Here is an 8175-nt window from a genome sequence, read left to right on the forward strand (position 1 = left end):
TGATGTATACATATGTACATATATGTGTAGATCCAGATTATTTATAATATTGAATTCAGTGTAAATGCTATGTAATAGTTGATATACTGTATTATTTAGGGAATAATGGTAAGAAAAAGCCTGAATATGTGCATTACAAACCCAATTTTTAAAAATATTTTCAATCTGCAATGGTTGAATAAACAGATGCAGAACCCAAAGACACAGAGGGAGAACTCTATTAGAAGAAACAGAGTGAAAAATATTATTTAAGGAATAGATATTTAAAAAATACATTTTAAAAATTGGTTAATCAGATACACTTCGACCATAAAAAAAACACACATAGAATGAAGATCATTTCAATATCTGCTGTTTCAAAATTTCTATAACAAATGGCCTGCCAAACTTACTTCCTATGTACTGACTAAAAGTGTACCATCACTTTAAAAGATTTTATTAAATTTCATGACTTATATTTTTGGATTGAAGTTCAGCATGGTTTAGGTAGATTGGCATGAATCATATATGAAAACCAATCTCAATATATTAAAATAATGCATTAGGGAAATGGCAGGTTAAAATGTAACCCAAGAAAAATTTTATCTGCTGTGGTATCAAACACATTTGTTACAAGGGACATACTCAGGGTAGGTGTTAAAACCAAATGATGGTATAAAAATCTTCCAACACTTAAATTATGCACAATGGTTGATGTAACCAAGTCTGACAAATATTCATAAATGTATTCAAGAACTTGATACATAAAATAGATTTTTTACTTTGTATTTCCTATATTTTTGCATTCATTTTCGTGAATACTCCTAGGATTTATGCAATTGCTATAAACAAAGGAAAACACAGCTTTTTGAAGACTAAGCTTTATCTCATGTCAGGTTTTTCTGTTATATTCAAAATAAGTTTATAAAACACATATAGTGATGAATGGAATCTTGTTAGTATAAACTTACGATGGCAATTTTCAATCCTAGCAACTGTGAATTCTACCATTCTTCTATGAAGACATTATCTACTATATTGATAAGTTAAATGTGTTATTATTTAATAATGATATCTATGGTTAATGTCATGCAGTTAGCCTATTATGCCACTAAAATCCCCTGCTTGACAACCTCAGTATGTAATTTGGAAACCTAAATAAGAATTAAGTTCAATATTGTCTAATATTTTCACATCAATACTTTACAACATGGCATATGGGTAATTAGTCAAGCATTTTGATCAATATTTACAGGCTAACTTGACCACTTTGACAATAATTCTGAATGAGATTTGAGAATTTGTTTCTTTTGCTTTCTAGTACTACTTTTCTATAATTTTGAACTGAACGTTATTGCATTTATTGGTTTGAATTTTGTAAATTTGAGGTAGAAGGCTATGAGTTTAGTTTAATATGCCTTAAATTTAGAATCGAGTTATAACCATATCAAAATGTTATTTGATTTTCCTCTAATATAAAGACAATTAATGAAATCTCTATGTTTGAAAAAATAAAATAAAATTTGGACCCTGAGCACTTTTAAACCTATAGCTCATAGGTATTTACATTTTTTGCTAATTAAAAGATATAATTAATGTATTTTATATAGTCAACTAATTGAATTTGAGAGCTTTCAATTTTCTAGATATTTGAAATTGTTTTATTGCTCTATTTGTTATTTAGGTGTCACCTTTTGTAATTCTATTTACTGTTTTAGTCTGTTTTCATGCTGCTGATAAAGACATATCTGAGACTGGGAGGAAAAAGAGGTGTCATTGACTTACAGTTCAGTGTGGCTATAGAGGCCTCACAATCACGGCAGAAGGCAAGGAGGAGCAAGTCATGTCTTACATGGATGACAGTAGGCAAGGAGAGAGCTTGTGCAATGAAACTCTCATTTTTAAAACCACCAGATCTTGTGAGACTCATTCACTATCGTAAGAACAGTGCAGGAAAGATCCACCCCCATAATTCAATCAACTCCCACTGAGTCCTCCTACAACACATAGGAATTATGGTAGTCAAAATTCAAGATGAGATCTGGGTGGGAACAGAGAGCCAAATCCTGTCATTCCGTCCCTGCCCCCTCCCAAATCTCATGTTTTTACATTTCAAATCCAGTCATGCCTTCCCTTCCCAATAGTCCACCGGTCTTAATTCATTTCAGCATTAACTCAAAAGGCCACAGCCCAACGTCTCATCTGAGACAAGGCAAGTCCTTTCTACCTATGAGCCTGTAAAATTGAAATCCACCCCCACTGACTTCATGGGCTGGCATTGTCTGTGACTTTTCAGGTGCAAGGTGCAGGCTGTCAGTGGATCTACCATTCCAGGATCTGGAGGATGGTGGCCCTCTTCTCAAAGCTCCACCAGGCAGTGCCCCAGTAGGGACTTTGTGTGGGGGCTCCCACCCCATATTTCCCAGCTGCAGTGTCCCAGCAGAGGTTCTCCATGAGGACCCCACTCCTACAGCAAAGTTCTGACTGGGCAGCCAAGCATTTCCATGTATCTTCTGAAATCTATGCAGAAATTCCCAAACCTCAATTCTTGACTTCTGGGTACTCACAGGCTCAACATCTTGTGAAAGCTGCCAAGGCTTGGGGCTTCCACCCTCTGAAGTCAAAGTCCGAGCTCTACACTGGCCCCTTTCAGCCACTGCTGGACCAGCTGGGACACAGGACAGCAAGTTCCTAGGCTGCACACAGCATGGGGACACTGGGCCTAGAACATAAAAACACTTTTTTTCCCTATACCTCAGGGCCTATGATGGGAGGGTTTGTCATGAAGGCCTTTGGCACATGCTGGAGACATTTTCCCCATTGTCTTGGGGATTAACATTCAGCTCATTACTTATGCAAATGTCTGCAACTGGCTTGAATTTCTCCCCAGAAAACGGGATTTCCTTTCTCATCATATTGTTAGGCTGCAAATATTCCAAACATTTATGCTCTACTTCCCTTACAAAGCTGAATGCCTTTAACAGCATTCAAGTCAGCTCTTGAATGCTTTGATGCTTAGAAATTTCTCCCACCAGATACAGTAAATCAGAATGTGAAGATTCTATAACACCAAGCCAATTTAACCCAAAGAAGACTATCTCAAGGCATATAATAATCAAACTCCCAAGGGTCAAGCACAAAGAAACGATGCTAAAAGCAGCAAGAGAAAAGTAACAAATAACATACAATGGAACTCCAATACACCAGCAGCAGACTTTTCAGTAGAAAACGTATAGGCAAAGAGAGAGTGGCATGATATATATAAAGTGTTGAAGGAAAATCCTGTATTCTAGAATATTATAACTCACTGATACGGTTTGGTTCTGTGTCCCCACTGTAGGTGGGTTTTGGGATTCAGGGGAGTGCTCAGCCCACTCCCCAGTGGGCTCCAGGCTCTTGGTCTCTCACTCTCTCAAAAATAAGAGAGGGGACCATGGCAGTTATGCTTGTAAATACTGGACCCCAAACAGCTTTTGCAGGAAATGATTTACTTAGGTAGAGAAAGGGAAAAGGGAGAGGAAGAGAGAAAGCTTCCATGAGAGACTGTTTGGAAGGGGATCCCTGGCCGGGCGCGGTGGCTCACGCCTGTAATCCCAGCACTTTGGGAGGCCAAGGCGGGTGGATCACAAGGTCAAGAGATCGAGACCATCCTGGTCAACATGGTGAAACCCCGTCTGTACTAAAAATACAAAAAATTAGCTGGGCATGGTGGCACGTGCCTGTAATCCCAGCTACTCAGGAGGCTGAGGCAGGAGAATTGCCTGAACCCAGGAGGCGGAGGTTGTGGTGAGCCGAGATCGCACCATTGCACTCCAGCCTGGGTAACAAGAGAAAACCCCTCCTAAAAAAAAAAAAAAAAAAAAAAAAAACTCTGCCCCTTTGTGGGCCCGGAAAGCAGACACAGTCCCTCACCACTAAAATCTCGTGTTATATTGTAATCCCCAATGTTGGTGGAGGGAGCTGGTGAGAAGTGATTGAATCATGGGGGCAGATTTTTCTCTTGCTGTTCTCAAGATAGTGAGGTCTCATGAGATCTGGTTTTTTTAAAAGTGTGTAACACTTCTCCCTCGCCCTCTCTATCCTGGCAACAAGTGAGGACGTGCTTGCTTCCCCTTCATCCTTCTGCCATCGTAGGTTTCTGGAGGTCTTCTTAGCCATACCTTCTGTACAGAAGAAAAGAGGTTTAATGAAACAGTGGGAAAGTGAGTCAATTAAACTTATTTTCTTCACAAATTTCTCAGTCTCGAGTGGTTTTTTTAATAGCTGTTTGAGAAGAGACTAATTAATACAAAAAGTTGGTACCAGAGAAGTGGGGCATCGCTATAAAGATACCCGAAAATGTAGAAGTGACTTTGGAATGGGTAACAGTCAGAGGCTGGAGCAACTTGCAGAGTTCATACAAAGATGAGAAGATACGGGAAAGTTTAAAACTTCTTAGAGGATTGTTGAATGGTTGTGACCAAAATGCTAACAGTGATATGAACAATGAAGTCCAGGCTGAGGAGGTCTTAGATGGAAATGAGAAACTAATTGGAAACTGGAGTAAAATTCACTCTTGCTATACTTTAGCGAAGAGAATGGAAGCATTGTGCACCCGCCCTAAAGATCTGTGGAACTTTGAACATGAGAGAGATGATTTAGGATATTTGGTGAAAGAAACGTTTAAGCAGCAAAGCATTCAATTTGTAATCTGGCTGCTTCTAACAGTATGCACTCCTATGTTTTTGCAAAGACATGGTCTGAAATTGGAACTTATATTTAAAAAAGAAGTAGAATATAGAAGTTTGGAAAATTTGCAGCCTCACCATGTGGTAGGAAAGAAAAAAACACTTTCTGGGAAGGAATTTAAGCTAGCTACAGAAATATGCATAAATAAAGAGGAATCAAATGATGTTAATAGCCAAGACAATGGGGAAAATGCCTTTAAGACATTTCAGAGACCTTCATGGCAGCCCCTCCCGTCACAGGCCTGGAGAACTTGGAAAGAAAAACGATTTCATAAACCGGGCCCTGGGCCTGCTGCTCTGTGCAGCCTCCAGACATGGCACCCTACATTAGGGCCAGTAAAACTGCAACCATGGCTAAAAGAAGCCAAGCTACAGCTCACGTTGTTGTTTCAGAGGTTCCAAGCCCCAAACCTTGGTGGCTTCCACATAGTGTTGGGTCTGCAGGTGTGCAAAGGGCAAGAGTTGAGGCTTAGGAGCCTCCACCTAGGTTTCAGAGGATGTACGAAAACACCTGGATGTTCAGGCAGAAGTCTGGTGCAAGGGTACAGCCCCCATGGAGACCCTCTACTAGGGCAATGTGGAAGGAAATGTGGGGTTGGAATTCCCACACAGAGTCCCCACTGGGACATTGCCCAGTGGAGCTGTGAGAAGAGGTCCACTGTTCTCCAGACCACAGAATGGCAGATCCACTGACAGCTTGCCACTGTGCACCTGGAAAAGCCACAGGCACTCACTGCCAGCCCAGGAAGGTAGCCTCAAGGGATGTATCTCACAAAGTCACAGAGACAGAGCTGCCTAAGGCCTTGGGAGCCTACCCCTTGCATCAATGTGGTCTGAATGTAAGAAATGGTGTTAAAACAAGTTAATTTAAGATGCTAAGATTTAATGACTGCACTGGTGGTTTTTGGACTTATATGGCATTTGAAACTTCTTTATTTTGGCCAATTTCTCCCTTTTGGAAAGGGAGCGTTTACCCAATGCCTGTACTCCCATTTTACCGTACAAGTAACTAACTTCTTTTTTATTTTACAGGCTCATAGGTGAAAGAGGCTTACCTTCTTTCAGATGAATCTTTGGACTTGGACTTTTGAGTTAATGCTGAAATGAGTTAAGACTGGGAATCTGTTGGTGTAGCAGGAACGGCCAAAGGAAATGGATCTCTCGAACACTGAATGGAGAAGGAAGAAGTTTATTCAACCCAGGAGCCTGAGCAATAATTGGTCCAAAGCTCAGCTCCTCTAACAAAGAAAGGTTCCGCCTTTGCATAGGCTTATGCTTTAGAGATTACATGTGGAAGAATCTTGAGTTTACAGTCTTAGAAATCACATATGAAAAGGGTTTTGGTTTACAGCTTCAGGAATCACATATGAAAGGGTTACGGTTTACAGTTTTAGGACTCACATGTGAAAAGGTTTCGGTTTACAGCTTCAGGAATCACAAATGAAAGGGTTCCCGTTTACAGTTTTAGGACTCACATGTGAAAAGATTTCGGTTTACAGTTACAGGAATCACAAATGAAAGGGTTCCAGTTTACAGTTTTAAGACTCACGTGTGAAAAGGTCTCTGTTTACAGTTTCAGGAATCACAAATGAAAGGGTTCCGGTTTACAGTTTTAGGACTCACATGTGAAAAGGCTTCAGGTTTGATCTCGTTTTAAGTAAAAATAGTGTCTTCCAGAGAGTTTCCCCAAGACCAAGCCTGCCACCTACAGGAAGGTGAAACAGGAGGCGCCAGTGGGTCAGCATTTTCTTCTCTTCAAGTGCAGCATGATAGTCAATAGGAAGTTGATCTCAAATGCCTGGGTCTCCTCCCTCATTGGGAAGGTATGATTGTGTTTTGAAATACAAGATGAACACGAGATTTGGGTAGGGGCCACGGGTAGAATGATATGGTTTGGCCCTTTGACCCCACCCAAGTCTCATGTTGAATCGTAATTCCCAGTGTTGGGGAAGGGACCTGTTGGTAGGTGATTGAATCATGGCAGGGAATTTCTCCCTTGCTTTTCTCATAATAGTTTCTTCTCACAATATCTGGTTGTTTGAAAATGTGTAGCACTTCCCTCTTTGCTCCTTCTATCCCTCCTGGTGCCATGTAAATATGTGCTTGCTTGCCCTTAACCCTTATGCCATAATTGTAAATTTTCTGAGACCTGCTCAGCCATGCTTCTTGTATAGCCTGTGGAACTATGAGTCAATTAAACCTTATTAAACCTTTTTTAAAATATAAATTACCCTGTGTCAGGTAGTTCTTCATAGTAGGATGGGAATAGACTCATACATTGGTGAAAATATTCCTCAAACATGAAGGAGAAATAAAGGCTTCCTAGACAAATGAACATTGAGGGATTTCATCAATACCAGGCCTAGCCTACAAGAAATGCTGAAGGGAGTACTTCAGTTAGGAATAAAATGGTATTTATGAGGAATAAATAATCATCTGAAGGTACTAAACTCACTGTTAATAGTAGGTACACAAAAACCACAGAATATTATAATATTTAACTACATCATGTAAACAACTCTTAAGTAGAAAGACTAAATGATGAAGCAGTCAAAAATAACACCTTTTGAATACATAGTATAACAAGATATAAGTAGAAACAACAAAAAGTTTAAAAGTGTGGGAATAAAGTTAAAGGATCGTGTTTTTATTCATTTTATTTTGCTTGTTTGTTTATGCAAATAGTGTTAAGATGTTATCAGGTTAGGATAATGGGTTATAAGATAGTATTTACAAGTCTCATGGTAATCACATACCAAAAACATACAAGGGACCCACAAGAAACAGAAAGCAAAAAAAGTCAGTCATATCACCAGAGAAAATCTCCTTCACTAGAGGAATAAAGGAATAAAAGAAAGAAAGAAAGAGAAAAAAAGACCACAAAACAACACGAAAACACATAACAAAATGTCAGCAGTAAGTGCTTAATTATCAATAATAACATTGAATGTAAATGGACTAAACTCTTCAAACAAAAGACATAGACTGGTTGAAAGGATGGGAAAAAAAAAAAGCCCACTGATTTATTGCCTAGGAGAAACACACTTTACCTGTAAAGACACACATAGAATGAAAATAAAGAAATGGAACAGATATACCATGCCATTGAAAATCAACAAAGAGCAGGAATCACTATACTTATATCAGACAAAATAGATTTCAAGACAAATACTATAAAAAGAGGCAAAGAAGGTCACTATATAATGATAAAGAGGTCAATTCAGTAAGCAGATATAACAATTTAAAATAAATATGCTCTCAATACTGGACCACCCAAATATATAAATGAAATACTATTTGAGCTGAACAGAGAGATAGACCTCAATACAAAAATGGCTGGAGACTTTAGTATTTCACTTACAGCATTGGGCATATATTTTAGACAGAAAATCCACAAAGAACTATTAAATTTAATCTCCACCGTGGACCAAATGGATTTAATAGATATTTACAGGACATTTCATCAAAG

The 8175-nt window shown here is 38.9% G+C and overlaps 1 long non-coding RNA gene across 1 annotated transcript; it reads left to right on the plus strand.

Annotated features, from left to right (window-relative positions):
- The first annotated feature begins 5948 nt into the window (after window positions 1-5948).
- LOC116539706 lies at window positions 5949-6323 on the plus strand. Its single transcript, XR_004264146.1, has 2 exons — window positions 5949-6043; window positions 6118-6323. It is a non-coding gene; the product is annotated as an uncharacterized LOC116539706 (long non-coding RNA).
- The last annotated feature ends 1852 nt before the right edge of the window (window positions 6324-8175 follow it).

This window comes from Sapajus apella, unplaced genomic scaffold, assembly GCF_009761245.1.
Source record: "Sapajus apella isolate SASKATOON/1434 unplaced genomic scaffold, GSC_monkey_1.0 scaffold131, whole genome shotgun sequence".
In the NCBI taxonomy this organism is placed as follows: domain Eukaryota; kingdom Metazoa; phylum Chordata; class Mammalia; order Primates; family Cebidae; genus Sapajus; species Sapajus apella.